The following is a 27,072-nucleotide window of genomic DNA, read 5'->3' on the forward strand; positions in this document are numbered from 1 at the left end:
GTTTGTAGCGGGAGCGGGGAGACTGGAAGAAGAGGAATACGAGATTGGGATGGCTCTGGCAGAGAGCACGAAAGTCGTAAGTGTGCCTTCTCTCCTTCTTGCCTCTCATATTTACTTGATTTTAGGTGTAAGGTGCAGTCAAAGTGATTGGAGGACTATATAATGATACTGTAGAGGCAGCAAGTGAACTTGTCTGGTGACAGTGGTGAGTATGTAATGTGCTTCTGTATTATGACGGGGAGAGTGGCAGGTGACGCGAGACGTGTATGGGACCTGTAAGGTCGACCTTTGCCGCTGTATTACCACCTTTAATGACCGTTTTGTGCTTGACAGTGGATAGTGTAGAGTGGCTGAGTGACTCTTGTATATTCAGCACCTGAACAATGGAGCTGCTGAGTTGAATAAGAGCAGGTGATCTATTTTGAGAAACATTCATTGACGACGTAGGCTCACGTGGCCGTAGCCTATTCATGTTATCCGTATATTTTTCTGACCACAAAATCCAAATTTCTGAAAATTATGATTGATAGACTTCATTTTCTGTTTATGTAGTACTTTTTTCTATAGCGTGTGTCATTTCTTGAATACCCGCAGGCTTGGGATTTGTGCCTTTCCATTCTTTACATATTTCCTCCTTGGTCACAAAACGCTTCACGTACGTACTCTATCTGGTGTACGAAAGTCACCACTGACTCGGCTGATGCCCCGGATAATTATGTTAATCAGGTGGGTAAATAATGAAATAATGATTAAGAATAATTAGCCTACTGCAAAACACGTTAGGTGAAGAAGCAGCAGCCAAGCCTAATCTAAAGCAATAAGTGACCCAGGTTTTCTCATGAGTTTGGAAGTGCTCACCTCAGTTCTAAGTGTCACTAAACCCTTGCCAGAAAACTGCAGGGGTCACAACAAGAACTGACGGGTGCTCTTGGAAGTGTAGCTACACAGAGCTGCATAGATGCATTTCAGTCCTATCGTGATGGAAATAAGTTCAACCAACTTTTTGCCCAAGCTGAGGAAAGGTACGGAGATATCATCCAGAAGCCTTGAACAATCAGTGGTCATCAGAAACATAATTAAGGCTAACACTCCAACAGCAACTCCATAGGAGTACTATCGAAGAGCTATTTTTCTCCCATTTTTGGACACTATTATAGCACAACTCAGGGAAAGGTTTGCATCTAAACACATTAGGAGTTTTTTTGTTGGGAAATCTTGTTCCCTCTCTTTCAGTTGATACTGATTTTAGTGAACTGAAGGAGGCAGTTGAATTTTATGGAAAATTTCTTGATGGAGATGCAGATCTCGTTGAAGATGAATATCTACGGGGGCAGAGTTATTGGAAGCGTCGTGAATCTCATGAGAGGTCAAAGCAAGTTGTTGAGACATTGGCACGTGCCAAAAAAATTGGGCACATATCCAAATTTTTCTACCTTATTGCAATTTTTTCAACCCTACCTGTTAGCACTTCCACCAATGAGCGATCCTTTAGTGCCCTTAAATTGCTTAAAACATACCTTAGGAACGCATTGAGTGAAAGTCGTTTAAATGGACTGGCCTTACTTTGTCTACTGTGACACAAATCTTGATCATGAAGTCCTTGATGAATTTGCACGGAAGAATAAACGCCTAAATTTGAGGTAAACCAGTTTCAAAAATATTGTTGTTAACAGTAACTAATCTAATTCATCTAGTTAATTTTTATTTTATATTCATAAAATACATGACCCAATTTCCAAGTATCTTGTAAAAATATGTATTACAGCAGCAGCCTGTATAAACGAAGATCATACATGTTGTATGAATATATAAAAAAATTTCCTTGCCAGTATATTACTTTTTTATCAGAACATGTAGTTTTAAAGTAAGCAGTGTTGTCTCGAGGGTAAACTTTTGCAGTCCAAATTACAGAAATGAAGATTTTAAAAGTAATGTTCGTTCAGGTAACATAAAATTAGTACTTTTAAGAGTATTTAAATCTCCCAGATTTATGTTGTACTTATATGCTACCAACAAACTTCTAAAATGTACGATGTATGTATATGTATGTATCAATGCTTGTATCTATAAAAAAAAAAAAATTTACCGATCTAACGCGAATCCTTAAGCTGTGTGGGATCCCTGCGCTTGCAATAATACTGGACGCAGAAAAACAATATATATATATATATATATATATATATATATATATATATATATATATATATATATATATAGATATATAGATATATAGATATATAGATATAGATATAGATAGATAGATAGATAGATAGATAGATATAGATAGATAGATAGATAGATATAGATATAGATATAGATATATATTGGCCCCCCCCTTTTCAATTTTCTGGGTACGCCACTGAGCATGGGTACTTCATAGGATACTTCTTTTGCTTCACATTTGCGAAGGTTTTAGTTCCCGGTCGTACCAATTTACTGCGTAAACGGCTTGATTATGTGGGGATGCCTGGAAAATTTTGAAGTCCAGTGTTGTATGACACGAGGGCTCTGTGGGCAGACTGAGCCTCTTAGCTGCCTTATACTACACCACAGAAACTAGTTCCTAAGTCAGTAATATCCAAAACCCGCATGGATTATAACGATTTCTGACAAAAAAATGGTCTTTTAAGAGTTTTACGTTATTTTTTTTTCTCTATATTAAAGCAACTAATGCCGCCGCTATTTGTATTTTCTAATTTTAAAGAAATACATTCGTAAAATGTTACTACACGAGGGTGTTTCAGTGGCGGCACCTAACGGCGGGTTCCTGAAGTCAGTTGTTTTCAAGCCGCCATAATGGATGGAAGGCCCGACACTCACTCCCTCAAAATATCCATCTACTTTACCTTTCGGTAAGTGTTAACTGAGTATTTAACCTCTTTATTGGTGTGCATGTAGGTTAACAAAAGGACCGATTACTATCCCAATACCGGGTCCAACAAAGACACGGGCGTGTCACGTGTCACATATGGTGTGACAAGCACGTGTCAGAAAACAAACGGATATTGTTCAATGCGCGATTACATGCCCGACACTCGTCAACAGACCCGCTGCGGCGGCTGCTACGTTATATAGGAATAAATTACAAGAGTATACGTTAGGGAATCTCTTTTCTTTAGAGACTAGGGATTTTTCCCGATTTTGGGGATTTTTGTAGGGACATTTTGAAAGCCCATTTTTCAGTGATTTGGCCGTCCACCACCAAAACCACTGTTCCATACAGGGATTAATCGAGCTAACGACCACCAAAACCACAGTTCCCTAAAGGGATTAATCGAGGTAACGCCGCCGCCATGGCGCCGGTGCCGCCACCACAAAATAACTCGCATTCATTACCTACCTTATGAAACATCACTAGGTCTTCATATATTTTTCCTACAAGCGTTTGGTTAGTGACGGTATGCTTGGTTAGCGATGGAACGCTTGGTTAGCGATGGTATGCTTGGTTAGCGATGGTACGCTTGGGTAGCGATGGTACGCTTGGTTAGCGATGGTATGCTTGGTTAGCGATGGTATGCCTTGTTAGCGATGGTATGCTTGGTTAGCGATGGTACGCTTGGTTAGCGATGGTATGCTTGGTTAGCGATTGGCCCACATATGTGAGTCCAGGTCCACCACGCGTGGTTATTTTTTTTTTAGAACACGCAGCCCAACGGTTGCTGTGCTGAGGGCCGGGTATAGCCCGGGCCTGTTCAGCCCGAGTCCCGGATGACCTTGAGTCATGGCTCAGGGCTGTTTTGGGATGGTTAGTGATGGTATGCTTGGTTAGCGATTAGCCCACGCATGTGAGTATACGGTAGGTATTTTCCTTACTCTCGAGAACAGGGAATGTTCCCTAATTTAGGGATTTTTCTAGGGATATTTTGAAAGCCCATTTTTCAGTGATTTTGGCTTCCCCCCCCAAACCCCAGTTCCCCACAGTTCCCCAGGCTTGTCTTGGGGGGTAGGGGGGGCTGGGGTGGTGGAGGTGGAGAAGTAGTTGTTCCCTAGTTTTACCGGATCATAGTATTATGTTGAGCTTTGAGAACTACGGTTGTAGTAGAGGCAACCTTGAAGCGAGCGGTGTTGCCTGATTCGCATCCAACCATTTTCGTGTACTTACTATTACTGTTTATTTTTTGTTTTTTTTGTGATGTAAAGAAGTACTTATACATTATTCACGCTATAGGGTTGTGAGCAGTGTTTATAATGTAAAGAATATAGGCTCTAAAAAATTTTAAGATAAATTTCCCTTTCCTGGTATGACATCGTCAGCTCTGAGACGGAGAAAAAATAAGAGGACGAACACTTTTGGGTAGCCGTGCTTCCATTCCTCACATATAAGTGATATATATCAAATAATTTATTTATTTATTTATTTATTTTTACATTTTAAGGGGCAAATAAAAAAATACGAAAAAAGTGCAACCTGGCATGACCCATATCAATGACAAAAGACAACACTGTACGGGTTAAGATCTTACTGACAAGTGTGCTTCCTAGTTGTTAGGGCTATGCAACATAAGGTTAAATTATTATGAAGTTTATTCACATTCTGTTGGTAATGGTAGCGAGCTTACTGAAGTTAAATAACAATATTATTGACAACTCATTATTGTGTTTGGTAATGGTAGTGAGCTTTTACTGAGTTACTTTACAATACTGATTACAACTCATCATTCCAATTATCATGCAAGGGCCTACCCATCACAGATCATTTCATAAAATATATATAGATATAGAGTCCTGGCCATAGTTAACTAAAACTACCCTAGTCAAGTTTCTGTGGTGCAAATTTATACAAGAAAATGTCTCCCTTCAACCACCGATATGTGTTCACAAAGATGATCATGGGGGCAAGGTATTCGTGTGGGGTTAAGATACCAAGGGGTGATCGTAACTCCACACAAAGGAATATTCACATACTCTAAATAACACACAAGTGAGGTACCAGCTCAGTCAGTATGCTAGGGAACCTGTGGGGTGAGATCGAGGCAGTGTGTGACAATTCAACTCCTATAAGCAACATTAACATTGTATCAAGATAACATACTAACAAGCTTGGTCCCTAGGAGCTGGGTTCAATGTACCTGTGGGGGTGAGGTCGAGGCGGTGTGTGAGGGAGACACGCTCACACTGTCGGCTTCTCACCTCCCCCCACTGCCCACTGGCTAGCCAGAGGCTAGTGAATGCATTTATCGGTGGTTTAGTTAACATCCACTTGGCCTGTTCCACAGGTTCAGAAGGAGTTTCGAAACAACTGGTTCTGTCTCACTTAATACAGGTGAAAAACTCTGCTCCTCCCTCCTCCGTGAAAATAAACTAACTAATGATTATTCAGCACCTTCGGCTGAGGCGTAGTCACACCACCAGCTCCACATCTGGTTCGTCTGTCTGACTTGCGGTTCGTGACCACCTGATTCACAAGCAACAAATCAGTTATTTCAGGTTATTGATTTCTCAGTTTTCCCTGCATTACAAACACTCCAAATTTTTTCCCCTCTTTCTCCTGTCTGCACAACAAACTTTGGGACCTGGTGGGTGAGCGAAAATTTGTGTGAAGGAAGCAAAATGAACAGAAGTAAGCGCTTCCAAATTTGGGGAAGTTCCCTTATAGCCAGAGGTGGGCGCGGTACTGAAAAATCAGTAGTGCGGTTGCGGTAGTGCAGTACTTCTTCCGGAGTAGTGCGGTTGCGGTAGTGTGGTACTTCTTCCGGAGTAGGGCGATACTTTTCTGGAGTAGTGCGGTCCCATTTTTTCTTTCCCAGTGCGGTACGCGGTGTGCGGTACTGCTGTAATGGTAATCAAAAAATGTAAAAAATTGTCTGGCACCACGGACGGGTCCGGGGTTGAAATGGTCGGCACTGCGTGGGTTAAAGATGACTCGCAGTGTAGTAGTTTAGTCTGTCTGTTTAGTATTTAATTTTGAACAATTAACTGAAAAGTCAGAATGATTGAATCACTGATTCTGATGACTGATACCGATTGACTGATTGAGTCCGATTCACTTTAAATAAATAAAAATTTCTGTGAGCATATTGCGCTGCAAATGTCGTCTTCGATAGTTTTCAAAGTACCGCAGGATTTTTTAGTGCGTGCCGCGGTAGTGCGGTATTTTCAGATATTTAGTGGCAGTGCTGTAGTTTTTTTGTGATGTGGTACTACCACACAGTATTATTCTAGTGTTTGCCCATACTCACCCCTCACAACCAAAATTGGCTAGGGGGCCATTGAGACTGCAGGGAATGTGGTGGTAAACATGAAATGTGTTGGAAATGCATAGTTTTTGAGTTATGGGGGTTGAAAAATACCCTAGATGTAGGGAAATTCCTTACATTTACTTAGATGTTGGGAAATTCCATACATTCCATGCATACTCTCTCGGCTCTTCGTCTCATCAGCTCTCCTCCTCATACTGATAGTCTTCTACCTCTTAAGTTCCGTCGCGATGTTGCCTCTCTATCTTTTTTCGTTATTTTCATGCTGACTGCTCTTCTGAACTTGCTAACTGCATGCCTCCCCTCCTCCCGCGGCCCCGCTGCACAAGACTTTCTACTCATTCTCATCCCTATACTGTCCAAACCCCTTATGCAAGAGTTAACCAGCATCTTCACTCTTTCATCCCTTATGCTGGTAAACTTTGGAACAATCTCCCCCCATCTATATTTCTTCCTGCCTACGACTTGAACTCTTTCAAGAGGAGGGTATCAGGACACCTCTCCTCCTGAAATTGACTTCTCTTTTGGCCATTCCAATCTAATCTTTTTAGGAGCAGTGAGTAGTGGGCTTTTTTTCATTATTGTTTTCTTTTTTTTTTAATCCCTTAAACTATTTCCGTTGCTGTAAAAAAGAAAAAAAAAATGTGACTAACAAAAGCATCACTGAGATATGAACACTCATAAATTCAAAACTTCAACAAAAACTGAAGAATCGTTACATTCCTCATGATCTAGAAGCATTATTGTTTCAGAAAAGTAAGTATGAGACCATGTTAGTACGTACCTGAAAACTCATCCATTATCGAGAGAAGTAGGAGAGAAACTAGCAGCTGCACACACTTGTTGTGGCCAACAGCTGACTGAGCATGGCAGCTTCCAGACTCGACCAATCAGCTCCCAGTCGCTATCCTCCGAGAGAAAGAGTCTAGACAAATTCGTCAGGTCTGACACAGAGGGTTCCAGATTTGCTCTGTCCCATTGAAAGGCTAGGAAAACATGTATGACAGGTTTGTCATGTTGGTTAATATAGGGTTAAGGCAGTCTATAACCCATGTCCACCTCTGCATCTATCTAGCCAGTCTACATTTTGCATCAAATATGTTTATAAGCTCAACCCTGAAGATATCAGGCAGGGAAATATCAAAGAGTTGTGTTGCATTTATCACCGTAGATTAGTTCCGGGGGGCAGCATGAGCCAGATAAGATGCTGCCACTATAAACACTTGCCTGCACCACACACAGGCTGGGGCCGAGCATCATGCCCATCCAAGATAGCCTACCGCTGCAACAGGCCGAATGCTAAAAAAAATATAAAGTGCTGTGGTAGAACTAATGGGTGCTAACAGAGTAGGATAGGACCCACAACAATAATAGTTAAATTCAGTTCTGTGATGAAGGTAAGAATTGGTTATCTTATGAAGTGGTACGTGAGTGGAACGGGCTTGACAGTTTGTGCTGATATGATAGACACACTTGAATAAGGTTAGATTTTTATTTTTTTTATTTTTTTATTTATTTATTTTTTTTTTTTCCTATTGCGCTGGTAGGCATCTTCCCGGTGGGGCCTGATGGTCAGCCCAAGGCTTCTTCCAGGTGGGGCCTGATGGTCGGCCCAGCCCGTTCTGGCGCAGGCGAGTGTTTATAGTGGCGCCATCTTGCATTGGCTCATGCTGCCCCCCAGAACTCGTTCTTGATTCGCTTGGACGGCGTCCTCTAGAGTCCGGGTTGATGGGTGGTCTTCAGGACAGCATGTGGGTAGTTTTAAGCCACTCGGCGGTGACTGAAAAATCCGAGTGGTAGCGTGAGGATTCGAACCCGCGTCGTCCATCACGCGGCGAATGTGGGTCCAGTACGCTACCAGTTCAGCCACCGCCTACCCTAGATACATTCATTCATAGGAAAAGCAGGTGGTGATAGGTTTACAGGAGTTACATGACTGTCCTCTTGCAGACTCCTTATGTTTCTATGTTCATATGGATTTAGAAAAAGGTGGAGGGATGTGTTTATCCACATCTCTACATACTTTCAGTCAATATTCATTTCAGACCTTTTCAGCAGCAGCGGGCAGGATGGTGCAAGCCAAGGTGTGGCAGCTGGTGCGGCGGCCAGAGGGGAAGCCTTGCATGGAGGACTTTGTGTGCGTGGAGGAGGAGGTACCCTCATGCAGTGAAGGAGGTGAGTGTGCTAGTGGGACTAGGTCACACATGATTTTTCAATCAATAAATCAGGGGCATATGCCTAGGGAGGAGGTGCTGCATCACCTTGCCCACCCTGAGAGGCCAACCCTGTGGGTTCCTCCGTGCAAGTCTCAATGCAGACCACCTTCCCATCTTTAGTACCTCATGACAGGATCCAGCAACTTGCTCAAGCCAAGTAGTACTTGGTGGGTGTCTCCTTGGCCTCCTCTACTCAGGATTGTCTTGAGAAACAACCCAGTGAGCATGGGTGACTGCTGGGTAGTGTGCCACATGCTTGTACTGCTGGAGCTGGGATTCATGGACTACAGGGATGGTAGGTCTCAATTCAGTTTTACAGAATAATCAACAATTTGACCCAGTCATTCCAGCGATATCCCATGATTTTACATAGGTACTTATTGCCAAAGGCATCCATTCACTCCTGAAGTTACTATTTAGTTTCCATATCTCACAGCCATTGTGTTTGCCTCAACTACATACCTGCTCAGTTTGTTCCCCTCATCCACCTCCTGTTTATGAACCAGTTTTTACCTGTGGCTGTCTGTCCCCCATGTACCTGGGTTCACTATTTGTGGATTTGCACATTCACAGATTCTCCCTAAAATGCAGAAAGGCGGCCACAGAGGAGTTTTTGCGGTACCGTTTCACTTGTTTATGTTTATCGGCTGAACAGCTGCCTTCAAGTGTTTATACACATTTCATATTTTTATCACCTGACTTTTAAGAAGCAAGCATTCATCAGTAAATAGTTTTCATGGCATGATATACTTGGGCACCTCATGTTGAATGAGAAAATGGCTGAGACATTGTAGTGAGGATCCAACAGGTAAATGAGATTTCAGTGACTTCATATTTGTAAGAAGTTTACGGAAATTCCTGAGTAATGGGGAGCATACGCCTGGGGGTGCATTGCTTCACTCACTCGCCTCCTATACAAATGATGGTCCTTTTGGACAAGCTCCCACACAGGTGCCCTGTCCATCTCAAGTCCTTCCTGGCAGGATCAACCGACATGCCCCAGCCATATATGTTGCCTGGGCGTTTGTCCCCATGGTCTCCTCCACCCAGGGTTGTCGCCTTCAGAAGAAACCCTGTGAGCAGGATCGTCACCTGGGAGGCATACCATGTGTCCATGTACCCAGAGTTGGCATTCATGAAGTAAGCTGGTAACAGGCCTTGACTGAGATAGGTTACTTAGGCCCCTTTCACATGAGAGGTTTTTGCCGCTCCGCACATGCCGCACGGCTTAGCTTTATATTGATTTTTATGGGTGCATTCACATGAGGCTGGAGCGGCAGTCTTGCCGCTCCGGCAGCCGCACCCTGCCATACTGCCAGCAAGACTGCAGCGGCAGAAATGCCGCACAACGGTTTCGGTGGTCATATGTTGCTATGGGTGTGTTCACACATGCGGTGTTTGCCGCGTGTGGCGAGGGATAGCTGTCTGTCAACACTGGGGGAAGGGCACACGACCACTTTGTCTGCAACATTGGAAAAGCTGGTATGCACTATATTTTCCATCTTATGATCTTTCAATTAATGTATATTGAAAATGTAAGTGTCTTACATATTAATTCTGTATACCTCTGTACAATAAACATCTGCATTTAAATTTCAGGGTTATGGCTAATTTAAATTATCATGACACGGAGCTGCTGATCTCCGAGATTGAAAAATGGCCTTGTTTGTGGGATCCCTCAAGAGAAGATTACAAATATGACTGAAGGAGATACCGAGGTGGATGCGGCAGACACTGCACTTGACCGTGGATGTCCAGGTGCCATGCAGGTGCCGTCCGGCATGTGCCGGAGTGGCAAAAACCGCTCGTGTGAAAGGGGCCTTAGTCACTGGTTAACTCTTAAGTCATTCCAGTGATACCCCATGATCCTGCAAAGGCACTTGATACCAAAAGCATTGATGTGCCTCTCCAAGTCATTATTCAATGTCCATGTCTCACAGCCATACAGTAAGATAAGGAGCACAAATGACTGAAAGATTTAAATCTTTGTTTGCCTGCATTGAAATAAACAAAGCCATTTGCTTGTGTTGAGCAAGTCCATAACACTGTAAGCCAGGCCAATCCGCCAAGTGACTGCCTGGTAAGACCCACCATTGTTATGCACTATGCTACCAAGGTTATGCTAAGCATTTTTGGCCTCAGCATCCTGACCATATGCATGAACAGACTGAACTGTGTCATCTAGCAAGGCTCAAGATGACAAGGAAGCTTCACCTCCTCATGCAGCACTTGGAGAGCCAGTACAGGTACCTCTCGCTTTAAACAAGTTTAATTTACTCAACTTTGGTTTAGCGCAATGTTAAAAAGACAGCATATCTTTTAAATTACACATTTTTTTTAGATTAACACAACGTGACTCAATTCAAAATTCACGGCAGGGGTTTATTCCTCAGAGTGGTCACCAGATTCAAAGTATTTTTCCCAAGTTTCCCGCTTTGAATTGGCAGTTTGGGGTGACTTTTATGGGTGAGTTCTGCCGTAAGTTCTCCAGAGGTGTTGGCAACACTGATCTGCACTGCATGGTTGAACTTTCCTGATGGTCAGACTCCAGTCCTCTTGAATGCATCAACTAACACACACACACACACACACACACACACACTCACACACACACACCCTCACACACACTCACATGAGGAGTTGAAAGAGAAGCTAGCGAAATACAAGTGTGGTGAAGGAAGGACCAGGAGTAGTACGAAAAGAAAATGAAGACCTGGAAGTGATAATGGATAAGGAGGAAAAATGAGTTAAGGAGGAAGTGCTGGGGGAAATGAAGACCTGGAAGGCAAAGCATGAAAAAGCTAATACAGGGGGGTCGCCTGATATGCGAACTTGGGATATGCGAACCACCTCATATGCGACCTCCTTCCTCCCTCCCTCCCCCCCTTGGGGGGTGGAGCACGTGGGAGCGGTGACTTGACTCGGTAGTAAGAGAAAAGTTTTTTTTTCATTCATTTCATGTTCCCGACTTCGCTAACATCCATTTCCTACCAAATAATGAACTTGCGGTTACTCACTTCCCGAAGGAAGGGAAATAAACAATGGCGCAATCTGGCAACTCTACTCTGTGAGACGGCTCCACGTGTTCTCTTCATCAGTACGTCTAAAGCAGTTTTTTTTTCATTCATTTCATGTTCCCGACTTCGCTAACATCCATTTCCTACCAAATAATGAACTTGCTGTTACTCACTTCCCGAAGGAAGGGAAATAAACAATGGCGCAATCTGGCAACTCTACTCTGTGAGACGGCTCCACGTGTTCTCTTCATCAGTACGTCTAAAGCAGCCATTGCTCTCACAAGCTGTGTCTGTGCTGTGTGCAAGCTAGCCTGTGGGCTATTGTTGTTGCTGTTGTTGTTATTATGGCGCCTCCAAAGAACTCGAAAAAGCAGTTTATTACATTGGAAACTAAGTTAAAAAAATGTGGCTGACCGCCCATATACCATTATTTACATGCTTTTTAAGGTTCCTAATATGCGAATTTGCGATATGCGAGGCTTTGAACCGCCCATATTCTCGCATATTAGACGACCCCCCTGTATATACTTTAACCCGTTCATGGTCAACCACGTCAGCTGACGTGTTAACTCTTAAACCGCTGCAATCGCTTGTTTAATCAAGCCTCTCTGATCCCGTGACGCTGTGATCGCTTATGTAATCATGAATTTTCGCGCCGTATGTTTTGAATTTTCCTGGTGCGCTTCCTTTCAGATGTGTTCTCGTGATCGCTGGCAACTTAGTCATTTCTTCACCAGAGCCTGAAATTCTACGATAAGGCTCTCATTCGAGTGTTTGTGGAAATGTAGGAGGCGCCTGGAAACTCTCCTGACCCGTCGGGTAGTAATCTACCATAACAAAATAGAAAACGTGGTAGTGGAAGAGAAAATGGAGGTTGCAAGGCAGACTGGATTACAAATTTTTAATGTTTACATAAAGCTGAAACTTGGAGGAAGGAATTATGTCATGTGTAATTCATTATAACTTGGATATAATATATAACAGTAAGCCTCTTTGCACACAGGTGTGTGTGTGTGTGTGTGTGTGTGTCTTGGTCCATGGTGTAAATCAGATTTTTTTTTACATCATTATAGTTCATTACCTGATTGAGAGAGAGAGAGAGAGAGAGAGAGAGAGAGAGAAGAAGGGCGAGCTGGCAGGAAGATACGACAGGCCTGTAAGTGTGAACACACACACACACACACACACACACTCCATCCCACCCTCTTTCCTTCCCTTCCGTCACTCATCCAAACACTCCGTGTGTGTGTGTGTGTGTGTGTGAGAGAGAGAGAGAGAGAGAGAGAGAGAGAGAGAGAGAGAGAGAGAGATGAACACATTGAGCAGAAAAAACTAACAAATGCAGAGAGAGAGAGAGAGAGAGAGAGAGAGAGAGAGAGAAGCCGTGCGGGCAGATGTCCACTGCTTCCACCCGCTCCACCTCATTCTACACGACATGTCACTTTTTTCCTCACTTTGGAAAGTGCGTGAATTTTTAGGGCCTATTATTTGCTCTAATTATTCCTGTACCACTCTGACCTGCTGTAATACATCAAATTACATTTTCCTCATTGATGACATACTATTAGATTTATATTTTTGCTTTTTATTATAATGTTAATATTAACTCGCGAAGGAAAAATATCTGGCATTTAGTCCTCCGCAGTTTAAGAGTTAAACGACATTATAACTTCTACGAAGCCTGAATTCCATCCAAAATTCATATTAAAAGACTCAGATAAGACACCCACGTACACTATACATACCTCGAAGACTTCGTACAGGCTCCGCCCGCTGGTGTTGCCATCTGTTCGATGTCTGCCTGATCGTGTGCCACGTTCTTTTTCTTCTTCTTCATCATCATCATCATTCTCTTCTTCTTGACTTTCGTTTTCTCACCTTAATGTTGTTACTCCCTCTGGTCAACCACGTCATATGACGTTTTATTATTTTTTTACCACGTGAATGAAATGCCTCTAGCGGTTTATAATTACGTTTATTGAAGTGTCAGGCATCTTTTCTCAAGTGATGACTTATACGCGGCAGTTTTATTGGTTCAGAGCATGCTTATACAGTATGGCACGTTGATGTCGACTCGGCGCTCTCACTGATGAGCAAATTCAGCTTCATGTCAATGAAGAGGAGGGTGATACTGACAGTGAATCTACAATAGATGATAGTGATAAAGCTGAAGATTATGTTTTTCAAGAAAGTGAAGAAAGCCAATCAGCAAGTGGATGTGAAGACGATTATCCATCAGACACAGCAGCAGCTGACTACTCCTCAAACATATGCTCTGGACCACCACCTACTCAACTATCTTCTCCGCCTCCTTCCACCTCTAGGTGTTTATATCCACCACGTGGTGGCAGAACGAAGATGGCAAGACGTCGGAGTTCATCAAGCGAAGATGAAAGCAATGCGTCTCGTCCAAGAGTGACTCCCCCACCCGCCCGTGGTCTCACTCCAGCCAGACAGACGCCTTCCCGCCGATCCTGTAGGTCACGTGTTATGCCACATTTCCTTATTATGTTTCCTGTTCAGAATTACGATTTTGAGAATAATTGTGTTCTTATAGCCTAGTCACACACTATCATAAGAATGTAGTGTTGTACAAAAGGAAACTATTGTTATGCCACATTTCCTTTTTTTGTCTCCCGTTCATAATTACCACTTTGAGACTAATTGTGTTCTTATAGTGATACAATATCATAAGAATATAGTGTTGTGCAAAAGAAAAACAGTTGTTAGAGGAAGAGTTGAAAATAATATCTCAGTGGTGAAATTACACCTGGCAGCGCCGTGCCACAGGTGCCAGTTAAATGCTGGTGCAGCATTTAAGAAAAGGTAAGGAGGAAATTTCCATGTTATTTTCTTTATGTGGAGATATTTTTCGTGACCAGGGGGAGCACACTCTGTAACATAGGTAACCACTAAGGGGTTAAGCAAGTACTTGAGAAGCAACTAAAAGAGGAAAATGAAAACGTAGAAAAAGAGATGGTCAAGGTCATTAAAAAGAATGAAGATTTAGTAAGATGTAGCAGATAAGAAGAAAAGTGTGATGATATTCAGAATGAAAAAACTTAAATGACGATGAAATTCAAGACCTGGAGGATGAGGTAGAAGAAATCTAAAGGATGGGCCCTTACATAGAGGGCAAAACAAGGCCGGTTAAGCTAAGACTGAAGTCACAGAAAGTAACGAAGGAAATACTATACAGAACAACTAAACTAAGAGAAGTAGAGGAATGTAAGGAAATATATTTAAATAAAAATAAAAATGAAGAAGAAAGGAAGAAATGGAACGAACTTCTAGCAGAGGCAAGAGAAAGGACTGAGCGACGGAAATGTGATAAATGATGATCCTAAAGGCATGGTGGAGTTACTAAACAAAGAGTTCCAGCAAGGTTTTACTAATGAATCAATATTTAACGAGCCACAAGAAAACAAGATAAATGTTCATATGGAAGAAGTTACAGTAAATAAAGAGGAGATATACAAATTGTTGGGGGAGCTGGAAGAGAGAAAAGCAGTAGGACCGGATGGAGTCTCAGGGTATATATTGAAAGAATGCAAAAATGAGTTGGTTAGACCGATACTTGACATCATTAAATGCTCAATAACAACTGGTACAGTGCCTAAGGAGTGGCGGAGGGCCGAAGTGGTCCCCATATACAAAAGTGGAAGCAAGGAAGAACCACAGACCTGTATCACTGACCAGTGTAGTATGTAGAATATGTGAGAAAGTGATAAAGAAACAATGGACAAGATTTCTAGAAGAGCATAATTTAATCACAAGTAAACAGTATGGATTCAGGAAAGGGCGCTCTTTTTTTTCAGAAAAGGAGACAGTTCAAGGGTGTGAAAAAAGAGAAAACAATAATGGGAAAAAAAAGGCCACTACTTACTGCTCCTGAATAGAGTATATACAGAGGAGTGGACAAAAAGAGAGGTCAATTTCGGGAGGAGAGGTGTCCAGATACCCTCCTCGTGAAAGAGTTCAAGTAGAGGCAGGAGGAAATACAGATGAAGGAAGATTGTTCCAGAGTTAACCAGCGTGAGGGATGAAAGAGTGAAGATGCTGGTTAACTCTTGCATAAGGGGTTTGGACAGTATAGGGATGAGCATGAGTAGAAAGTTGTGTGCAGCGGGGCCGCGGGAGGGGGGGAGGCATGCTGTTAGCAAGTTCAGAAGAGCAGGCAGCGTGGAAATATCGATAGAAGATAGAAAGAGAGGCAACATTGCGGCGGAATTTAAGAGGTAGAAGACTATCAGTATGAGGAGGAGAGCTGATGAGACGAAGAGCCTTAGCCTCCACTCTGTCCAGAAGAGCTGTGTGAGTGGAGGCCCCCACACATGAGATGCATACTCCATACAAGGGCGGACAAGGCCCCTGTATATGGAAAGCATCTGTGCAGGGGAGAAGAACTGGCGGAGACGATACAGAACGCCCAACCTTGAGGAAGCGGATTTAGTGAGAGAGGAGGTGTGAAGTTTCCAGTTAAAATTTTGAGTTAAGGATGGGCGGAGGATATTAGTGTTGAAGAAGATGACAGCTGAGTGTTGTTGAAGAATAGGGGATAAGTGTTTGGAAGATTGTGTCGAGTTGATAGGTGGAGAAATTGAGTTTTTGAGGCATTGAAGGACACAAGGTTCCTTCTACCCCAATCGGAAATGATAGCAAGGTCTGAGGTTAAGCGTTCTGCTGCCTCCAGTCTGGAGGCGTGTACTTCCTGTTGTGATGGTCTTCTATTGAAAGAAGTTGAATAATGCAGAGTGGAGTCGTCGGCGTATGAGTGGACAGGACAGTTTGTTATGGAAAGAAGATCATTGATGAATAACAGGAAGAGAGTGGGTGATAGGACAGAGCCTTGTGGAATGCCACTGTTGATAGGTTTAGGAGAAGAACCGTGACCATCTACCACCGCAGAGATAGAATGGCCGGAAAGGAAACTGGAGATAAAGGAACAGAGAGAGGGATAGAATCCGAAAGAGGGCAGTTTGGAGAGCAAAGACTGGTGCCAGACTCTGTCGAAAGCTTTCAGTGTCTAACGCAACAGAGAAAGTTTCACCGAAACGGAAGTAGTTAAATGAGCAAGAAGATCGCCAGTAGAACGCCCCTTGCGGAACCCATACTGGCGATCAGATAGAAGGTCAGAATTTTAAAAGTGCTTATGAATCTTCCGGTTAAGGATTGATTCAAAAGCTTTAGATAGACAGGAAAGTAAAGCTATAGGGCGGTAGTTTGAGGGATTGGAACGGTCACCCTTCTTAGGCACAGGCTGTACAAAGGCATACTTCCAGCAGGAAGGAAAGGTAGATGTTGATAGGCAGAGACAAAAGAGTTTGACCAGGCAGGGTGTCAGCACGGAGGCACAGTTTTTAAGGACAATAGGAGGCACTCCATCAGGTCCATAAGCCTTCTGAGAGTTGAGGCCGGAGAGGGCATAGAAAACATCATTCTTTAGAATCTTAATAACCGCCATGAAGGAGTCAGAGGGGGGATGAGTAGAGGGAATATGCCAAGAATTGTCCAGAGTGGAGTTGTTACAGAAAGTTTGAGTGATGTGTTCAGCCTTAGAAATAGATGAGACGGCGGTGCTGCTGTCAGGTTATTGACAGGAGGGAAAGATGAAGAATGACAATGACAAATTGTCAAATTAATAATCTATAATTATCGATTAATATTATAAATAAAGATGCTTATTGAAGTAACTATTTAGAAATGTGTTTAAAAATAATTGTAAAAAGTGAGTCATGAGGTTTTCAAAATGTCCGCAGTCAGTTGTTGCCATGACAATGTTGACCACATTTTTTGATGTGATCGGTGATCGGAAATTAGTTTGTGAAGTTCCAATCTCCACAGTTCGATTACCTTTTACAAAGATGATCCAATCTTTGCATTCCGATCGCCAATTGTTGTTCATATCAGATCAGAAGATCGGACTGATGATCGGAAGTGCCCAGCTCTTATTGATATATATATATATATATATATATATATATATATATATATATATATATATATATATATATATATATATATATATATATATATATATATATATATATATATATATATATATATATATATATATATATATATATATATATATATATATATATATATATATATATATATATATATATATATATATATATATATATATATATATATATATATATATATATATATATATATATATATATATATATATATATATATATATATATATATATATATATATATATATATATATATATATATATATATATATATATATATATATATATATATATATATATATATATATATATATATATATATATATATATATATATATATATATATATATATATATATATATATATATATATATATATATATATATATATATATATATATATATATATATATATATATATATATATATATATCGGGGCTGGCATCACGTAAAATGTTTTGGAACCACTGGATCAGAGTGGTTATATATGCAGCAGTTGTTTGTTCATCTCACAAGAAAAAGAGTATAAGGAAACTTGATAGGATCTAAAGGATGCGACTGAGATGGTACCATAACTATCAAGCCTGACATACCAGACTAGATTAGAGGAACTGGGCCTACCAACACTTGAAGAAAGAAGAGAAATAGAAGACCTGATAACATTGTACAGGAATATAAGTGGAATGGACGAGTTGAATAGAATTGATTTAATCAAGATGGAAGGAGGGAGAGAAGGAATTAAGAAAGAGGACTTGTTTGAAAGCCATAAAGAAGTACAGTTTTCCATACAGGAGTGTGGACACATGGAATGGACTAAACAAAGACAATGTTGGAGCTGCCACTGTCCATAAAATGAAGGAAAAGTTGGAAAAATATAGATTTGGAGACAGGACTGACTGAGCTTGAGCTCAGGCACAGTGTACTACAAACAGGTAAATACAAATGATAAATACACACACACACACACACACACACACACAGGCACCAGGACGCCCTCAGAAAATTCGGCGTCTCTCTGCCTCACCATCCTCACCACCGCCACCTCCTGCCACCCGACGCCCCTCCCCCCACCCGCTTCACCAGACACCACAACATACTCACCCCCTTCAGAGCGCCGCAAACTGACCGTTACAAATGAAGCGCAGTACCAGCGATAGTGAGGACCATAAACAATGCCCAGCAGTGATAGTCAAACCCTAAGGGCCGCGGTGCAGATTAACACCTCACCCCCACCCTCTAAGTGTTCCCTTAACACCACCCTCCCTTTCCCTTTTGTCTCTATTTTTAGCTCTCCTAAACCACCTCCAACCCTCCCCTCCCCCCCCTCTAGTGTAGCCTATTTAGTATTATAGTTTATTGTATTTTTGGATGTATGGATGGTAAAGATATGTGAAGTAGCATGGGAGGAGGAAGTGGTGCCAGCAGACTAGGCAAAAGCCATCATTGTCCCGGTTAACAAGGGTAAGGGCAGGAGAGGGGAATGTGGGAGCTATAGAGGTATAAGTCTCCTGAGTATACCCGGAAAGGTATAGAGAGGGTGCAAAGACTTACAGAAGAGAAAATCAGTGAAGAGCAAGGAGGCTTCAGGAAGGGAAGGGGATGTGTGGATCAGATATTTGCCTTCAGGATGGTAGTAGAAAAAATAATAGCAAAAGGAAAGAAACTATACGCTGCCTTCATGGATTTGGAAAAAGCTTATGACAGAGTCGATTTTTTTTTTTCCCAAGGCTTCTTCCCGGTGGGTCCTGACGGTCGGCCCAGCCCGTTCTGGCGCAGGCGAGTGTTTATAGTGGCGCCATCTTGCATTGGCTCATGCTGCCCTCCCGGAGCTCATCTTTAATCCTAGAATCTAGAGTCCGGGTTGATAGGTGGTCTTCTGGACAGCATGTGGGTAGTTTTAAGCCACTCGGCGGCGGCTGAAAAATCCCAGCTTGGTGGCACCGGGCGGGGATTGAACTCGCGTCCTCCTGAACGCGGTGCTGCTACTCTGTCGATTCAGACACCGCCTCCCCGCAAATTGGATTGCATTGTGGGATGTTTTAAAGATTTATGGTGTGGGAGGAAAACTGCTTAGTGCAATAAAGTCTTTCTATGAGGATGCATCTGCATGTGTCAAAATTACTGGAGAAACAAGTGAACATTTTGAGATAAAAGTGGGCTTAAGACAAGGGTGCGTCATGTCACCATGGTTATTCATTATTTATATGGATGGTGTTATTAGAGAAATGAAGGGCAAAGTTGGAGAAGTTAGAGTAAGACTGTTTGATGAGGGAAGGAAGTGGGTTCTGAATTCGATACTGTTTGCTGATGACACGGTGCTCATTGCAGAAAATGAAAGTGACTTACAAAATTTGGTCAGTGTTTTTGATAGTGTCTGTAACAGGAGAAAGCTGAAAGTAAATGTCAACAAAAGTAAAGTGATGGTTTGTGAGCAAAGTAGAAGTGAGGTTGTTGATTTTGTATGCCCATATAGAGTGGGAATTGAATGTGAAAAAGAATGCAAAATAATTTTGAATGGTGAAGAAATGGAGGAGGTCAATGAGTTTAAGTACCTTGGATCAGTTATGTGTAAGCATGGTGGTATGGAGGGAGAGATAAGAGAAAAGGCATTGCAAGGAAGAAGGGTGGTAGGGTCTTTGGGACGAATCATGAATGGCAGAAGTGTGAGCATGGAAGTAAAGGGGGATTTGGGAAATTCAATAATAGTACCAACCCTCACATATGCAAGTGAAACGTGGGCCTGGAATGAAAGTCAGAGTACAATACCAGTACAATACCAGTACAATACCAGTACAATACAATACCAGTACAATATACAGCGATGCTGACGTCAGCTGTCCTGAAGCGCCCAGTACAATATACAGCGACGCTGACGTCAGCTGTCCTGAAGCGCCCAGTACAATATACAGCGACGCTGACGTCGGCTGTCCTGAAGCTGACAATTTTCAATCATTGCCGTGTGCTTGAAACTCTCCATGTTGTCCTGAAGACCACCCATCAACTTGGTCTCCAGTAAAACTCTACAGCATAGCAAAGATGTGTTTGGGGGCAGCATGAGTCAAACAAGATTGCGTCACTACAAACACTTGCCTGCACTACAAATGGGCTGGGGTTAACCATCAGGCTTCAGCAAAATAGCCTTCTGGTGCAACAGGCTGAATGTATATAATATAAAAAACTTGCTCACAGTTATTCATCCCAGGTTTAGCATGACTTTTCCAGACCTGCTTTATCTCCTCACTCTGTTGTACTCTGCAAGTGTCACTCGTAACTTATTTCTTTTTCAGCTTCCTGCCTGAAGAGCTGTTTGTTCTCCATACATTTTGTTGATATCTTCCTACCAATTCCACCTCTACTCTTTACTTTCCCAAACAAATCTTTTCAGGAATGGCTTACTCCTTCTCTGCTACAAAAAAATTGATAGAGGAGGTGAGACTTATTGATTGATGTCTCTGATTGGTCAAGTGATATCAATCAACTTATCGATCTTGCCTCCTCTGACACCTCTAGATTTTTTTGTCATTCCTTTTTCATCTTCTTCACAATAAATATTTTAGGAACACACCCCAATTGTATAGCGAGGGATGCCTTAACTGTGGTTGTTTCTGGGATGAGAAAGTACTACTGTGTATTTCAGAGGTGTTGGTGGAGGCTGTGGCCCTGAGTGTGGACCCCTATTTGAGGTACATGGCACGACAGATTCCTCTCAACTCAACCATGTTTGGCTCGCAGGTTGCCAAGTAAGTGAGATAGATGTCTTTTTAGATAAGAGTGATTGATGGTTGGTCCTCATTTCATCACTATTTCTGAAGGGAGAACCATTTGTAGCACATGTAGCATTGATTAATTTGTACCTATATACATATTTTTCAGATTATGCAAGTTTCCTTGGGGCTGCTTGCTGATGGTGTTGGTGTTTTTATGTGGTTGCCTTTTGAGGCGAGGGAAGTGGTTGTGTCATGACCAGGGTTGGATCAAATACTGATTTTTTATAAGTCAAATACAAATACAAATACTTTTGTTCGGGATTCCAAAAATACAAATACAAATACAAATACTTTTATTCCTGAATCTAAAAATACAAATACAAATACAAATACTTCTATTCCTGAATCTAAAAATACAAATACAAATACAAATACTTTTATTCCTGAATCTAAAAATACAAATACAAATACAAATACTTCTATTCCTGAATCTAAAAATACAAATACAAATACAAATACTCCTATTCCTGAATCTAAAAATACAAATACAAATACAAATACTCCTATTCCAGATTTCAAAGATACAAATAAAAATACTTCTGAAATTATGCACAAAATATAAAGATACTTTTTTCACAAGTTTACACTTCACAGATCATAATTGCATTTTATCATCATTAATGCCCGGAAGGTTTCTGGGCCTAGTTTTGCTCGCTCAGGAGTGTAAAAATTGCCGGCCTTGCTAAACACCCTCCCAGATGGTGCCGACGTTGCACAGCACCCTAGAATATTCTTGGCAAGGTGCTTCAAAATTTTGAAGCTTTTTGCATCACGCCAGTACATCAAAAGGCAAAACACCTTCTTCTAGGTACGTTTCAAGTCCTGCCTTCACCACTGTAGTGTCATTTGTTGATGCACTTGCCATCATTTGCCCAGCTGGAGGCATGCAGGCAAAAAGACGAGGTCGTGTTGCACCCATGCCAGCCGAAAAGACGAAAGGCTCACTCTCTTGAAATGTTTTCTTCTTCAAGGTCGACTGAGTTGACTCGGAAATAATTAGGTCCACAATCTTGGAAACCTTTTCCTTTTGCATTTTCTTACGTGGCATCCATGCCAGCTTAAACCTGGGGCCCATGACAGCTGCGGCAATGACATCAGTCCGCTCAAGAAATGGATGCAGCCTCTTTTTGATAGGTGACTGTAGTGCATTTGCCAAGTTAAAGCAGTAGATCGGTTTACTGTCTCTCTCATCATCTTCACTCACATCTCATCCCCTATGCCTCCCATTTCCGTGACGTCACACATTTTTGCAGGCGGATCCTTCTTCCGAGCCACCCATCCCTCAGTAACTCCCTAAATCCTCTCCTACTCCTCCTCCATGTGACCTGAGGTTAATTTCCTCCTTACTCCCCACTCTTAATTTTTTTCCTCTTCCGCCTTCAACCTTAATGTTCTCCTTACTCCGCTTTCCCTGTGATCTGACGTTAATCCTTTACTCCTTCACCTTCAACCTTCATCTGTTTCCTCCTCCGCCTTAACGCGGCTTTACATTACTTCTTTTTTCTATTTCCTTAACAGTATTTATCCTCCTCAAATGGTTTTGACTCGAAATATAAATACAGATACAAAATACTTTTTTTTCTGGGTGCCAAAATACAAATACAAATACAAAATACTTTTTTTTCTGGGTGCCAAAATACAAATACAAATACAAAATACTTTTTTTTCTGGGTACCAAAATACAAATACAAATACTAAATACTTTTTTTCTGGGTACCAAAATACAAATACAAATACAAAATACTTTTTTTTCTGGGTACCAAAATACAAATACAAATACTAAATACTTTTTTTCTGGGTGCCAAAATACAAATACAGATACTAAATACTTTTTTTCTGGGTGCCAAAATACAAATACAGATACAAAATACTTTTTTTTCTGGGTGCCAAAATACAAATACAAATACAAAATACTTTTTTTTCTGGGTGCCAAAATACAAATACAAATACAAAATACTTTTTTTTCTGGGTACCAAAATACAAATACAAATACTAAATACTTTTTTTCTGGGTACCAAAATACAAATACAAATACAAAATACTTTTTTTTCTGGGTGCCAAAATACAAATACAAATACAAAATACTTTTTTTTCTGGGTACCAAAATACAAATACAAATACTAAATACTTTTTTTCTGGGTACCAAAATACAAATACAAATACTAAATACTTTTTTTCTGGGTACCAAAATACAAATACAAATACAAAATACTTTTTTTCTGGGTAGCAAAATACAAATACAAATACTAAATACTTTTTTCTCTGGATGTCAAAATACAAATACAAATACATTAAAATTGTATTTAAATACAATTCAAATACAAATACAATTGTATTTGATCCACCCCTGGTCATGACGCCTCTCTGATTCAGAAGTGATTACAGGAAGCTGTTCATAATTTTCATTTGTCTGTCTGTAACAATTCACTTATAAAGCTAAGGCTAAATTGGGGCTTAGGCTATAGGTGTTCATGGCTTTTGTGATCATCTCCATCGCATCAGCCCTTGAGCCGGTGGTAAGTGCCAGTTACCTTGGGGCACAGGGCACTGTGACATCCAGGTTACCTTCCCCAGGTCTCCCCAGATACCTTTCTGTCGACCAGCTTGAAAATGAGAATGTACATCAGGGTAAGCTGCATGACGTCTGCCAGGGCTGGAATTCAAACCCAGACCCTCGGATTCGTAGCTAGGAACACTAACCACTGCACCACTCATGAACATGCTGATTATTAGAAGAAACAACTCTAGTAATTGTTTGAATATACAGTGGAACCCCGGCTCTCAGTCTTGATTCATTCTTAAAAGCTGTTTGGAAATTGATTTGTTTGCAATCCAAAACCATTTTCTCCAAAAAAATTCATGTGAAATGGATTAATCTGTTCCTGAACCCAAAGGGATTCTCTCTCTCTCTCTCTCTCTCTCTCTCTCTCTCTCTCTCTCTCTCTCTCTCTCTCTCTCTCTCTCTCTCTCTCTCTCTCTCTCTCTTTTTCACAGTTGTAGGTAAGCTACTTGAGAGCATAATTAGAGACAAAATTGTGAGCTACCTTGAAAGCCACTCATTAATTGGGGACTCACAACATGGCTTCCGTAACAAAAGATCCTGCCTATCAAACCTTTTGACCTTTTATAACGACCTCTTCTCAGTTTATGATGTAACCAAATCACTGGACGTAGTCTATCTTGATTTCCAGAAAGCGTTTGATAAAGTCCCACATCATAAATTACTATGTAAATTAAAGCAAATAGGTATTGACGGTCAAGTAAACCAATGGATCGCGAATTGGTTGAGCAACAGACAACAAAGAGTGGTGATTGACGGATTTAACTCAGAGTGGGCGCCGGTCACTAGTGGCGTCCCTCAGGGCTCGGTTCTTGGCCCAATGCTCTTCATTATTTACATCAACCATGTGGATGTCGGGCTCAATAATTGCATTAGTAAATTTGTAGACGACACAAAGATTGGTAACTCGATTCATACTGACGAAGACAGGCAAAGCCTCCAAGAGGATTTGCACAAAATTTCAGCTTGGTCTGATAGATGGGAGATGCCCTTTAACGTAGACAAGTGTCAGGTCCTTCAAGTTGGAACAAGGAATAAGAAGTTCGATTATGAAATGCGCGGCGTTAAACTCAAAAGCGTTCAATGCGTTAAGGACCTGGGGGTCAAAATCGCGTCAGACCTCAAATTCTCACAACAATGTATCGATGCAGCAAATAAAGCGAACAGAATGTTGGGCTTCATTAAAAGAAACTTTTTATTCAAGAATAAAGATGTAATACTTCCACTCTACAATAGTTTAGTCAGACCCCACTTGGAATATGCGGTACAGTTTTGGTCTCCCCACCATGCAAAGGACATTGCTAAATTAGAAGGTGTTCAGCGTCGAGCAACAAAAATGATCCCTTCCTTGTGCAACAAATCCTACGAAGAAAGGCTTTCCACCCTTAACATGTTCTCACTTGAGAAACGTCGCCTCCGAGGAAAACTGATCGAATGTTTTAAAATACTTAATGGTTTCACGAATGTTGACAGATCAACATTGTTTATGATCGATGACACTTTGCGAACGAGGAACAATCGCATAAAACTCAAATGTAGACAAGTAAATTCAGACTGCACCAAATTTTTCTTCACCAACGTTGTAGTGCGAGAATGGAATAAGCTCCCACCATCAGTGGTCCAGTGTAACACGATTGACTCCTTTAAAAACAAGCTCAACCGTCACTTCCTTGGAGCCTTCTGATTAATGTAGAATCACTTAGGTTTTAGGACAGACCACCTAGTCTGTACCATGGGGTCTGTGTGGTTTGATTTTCTATGTAAATCTCTCTCTCTCTCTCTCTCTCTCTCTCTCTCTCATTCCCATTTTTGTTACACACACACACACACACACACACACACACACACACACACACACACACACCACCACCACTCCGTAGCGCAACTGGTAGAGTGCTGCGCTGCCAGGCTTCACGGTCTGACAGGGCGGTGGTTCGAGCCCACTCAGGCCGGATTCTTTCCGTTGACTAGGAGTGGTTACTGCCCCCCCTTGAGAAAGGGGGATGGGGTGTGTGGTGTGTGAGGTCCTGGCAGTACCCAGAGATCGACGATAAAGAGCACTTGCTCACATCGGAAGGGTACCTGCTGGCGATTATAAGTCCAACTCGCGATCAGGCCGTGGTGATTACACACACACACACACACACACACATGGTAATGGATATGAAAGTGATGAAGTGGTTCATGGTGACGAGAGAAGGGAGATAAAAAATCTAACAGGAAAGGAGGAAGGATAGAAAGTGTCATATACGAATATCAATGGAATAGTGTCATCGTGGATAGAGTTAAACGACTATTTGAGAGACAAAGTGTAGTGTGATGATGGCCTGATGAACGAGCCTCCCATAACCCATTTAGCCAGTGGGGTACCTCTCTGGCCGACTCGGTAAGGAGTGGCTCTCCCGTCACGCTGGTCGTGGGTTCAAGCCCAGGCAGCCGGGGAATACCCTCTCCTTGTTGTGATTAATTTCTCATGTGTTTCGATACACGCAGAGGACGTGTGGGACCGAGCGAGTAATAGGAAAAAGAGAATAGAAAATATCGTCATTAAAAAAGAACCTGATATTGTGGGGCTGACGGAAACCAAGTTGTGTGACCCAATTGAGGTGGTGGGGATTGGAGAAGGTGCAGACAATATGTGGAGGAGAGACAGAAAGAGAAAACAGGGAGGTGTGATGTTGATGGTAAAGAAAGGCATTAGGGTGGAGGAGGTGACTGAGGGTGAAGGCCTGGCAGAGGTACTGAAAGTGGAAACTGTGGGTGCTGAAGGAAGAAGGAGGCAGCATGTAGTAGGGTATGTGCCACCAAGAGCCAATGCACGGAAGGCCCGAGAATATGAACAAATGATACCAGACACAGTGAGTTGCCTGGATGGAGTGTTGAGAGAGGGTGAGAGATTAATTTTAATGGGTGATTTTAATTGCAAAGAGGTAGAATGGGAGGATTGGCAGACGCAGGGAACAGAAGAGTCGTGGGGAGGAAGACTCCTGCAGCTGGCAATGGAACATGTGCTGACGCAATGGATTAAGGAACATACTGGATTCAGGAAAGAAGGAGAGGCATCAAGATTAGACCTGGTTTTTAGCAAGGAACCGGAAGTAATAGAAAATATTAAAATAGACTGCCCAATAGCTAAGAGTGACCATGCAATTGTGGAATTTGAAGTAAAAGAAAAGAGAAGGATTGACCAAAAAGAGGATCACAAAATAGGGAGAAGAAACTACTCTAAGGCAGACTTTGTCAATATGAGAACTTTTTTTGAGAATGCAAATTGGAGTGGGCCGTACAAAGCCAGGAGTACACAAGACAAGTGGGAGGAGCTTTTAAAGCTG

The 27,072-nt window shown here is 41.7% G+C and overlaps 1 pseudogene; it reads left to right on the forward strand.

Moving 5' to 3' along the window:
• Positions 1-27,072, forward strand: part of LOC126982387 (prostaglandin reductase 1-like) — a 168,087-nt pseudogene that overhangs the window by 13,574 nt on the left and 127,441 nt on the right.

This window comes from Eriocheir sinensis, chromosome 50 (assembly GCF_024679095.1).
Source record: "Eriocheir sinensis breed Jianghai 21 chromosome 50, ASM2467909v1, whole genome shotgun sequence".
Taxonomy (NCBI): Eukaryota; Metazoa; Arthropoda; class Malacostraca; order Decapoda; family Varunidae; genus Eriocheir; species Eriocheir sinensis.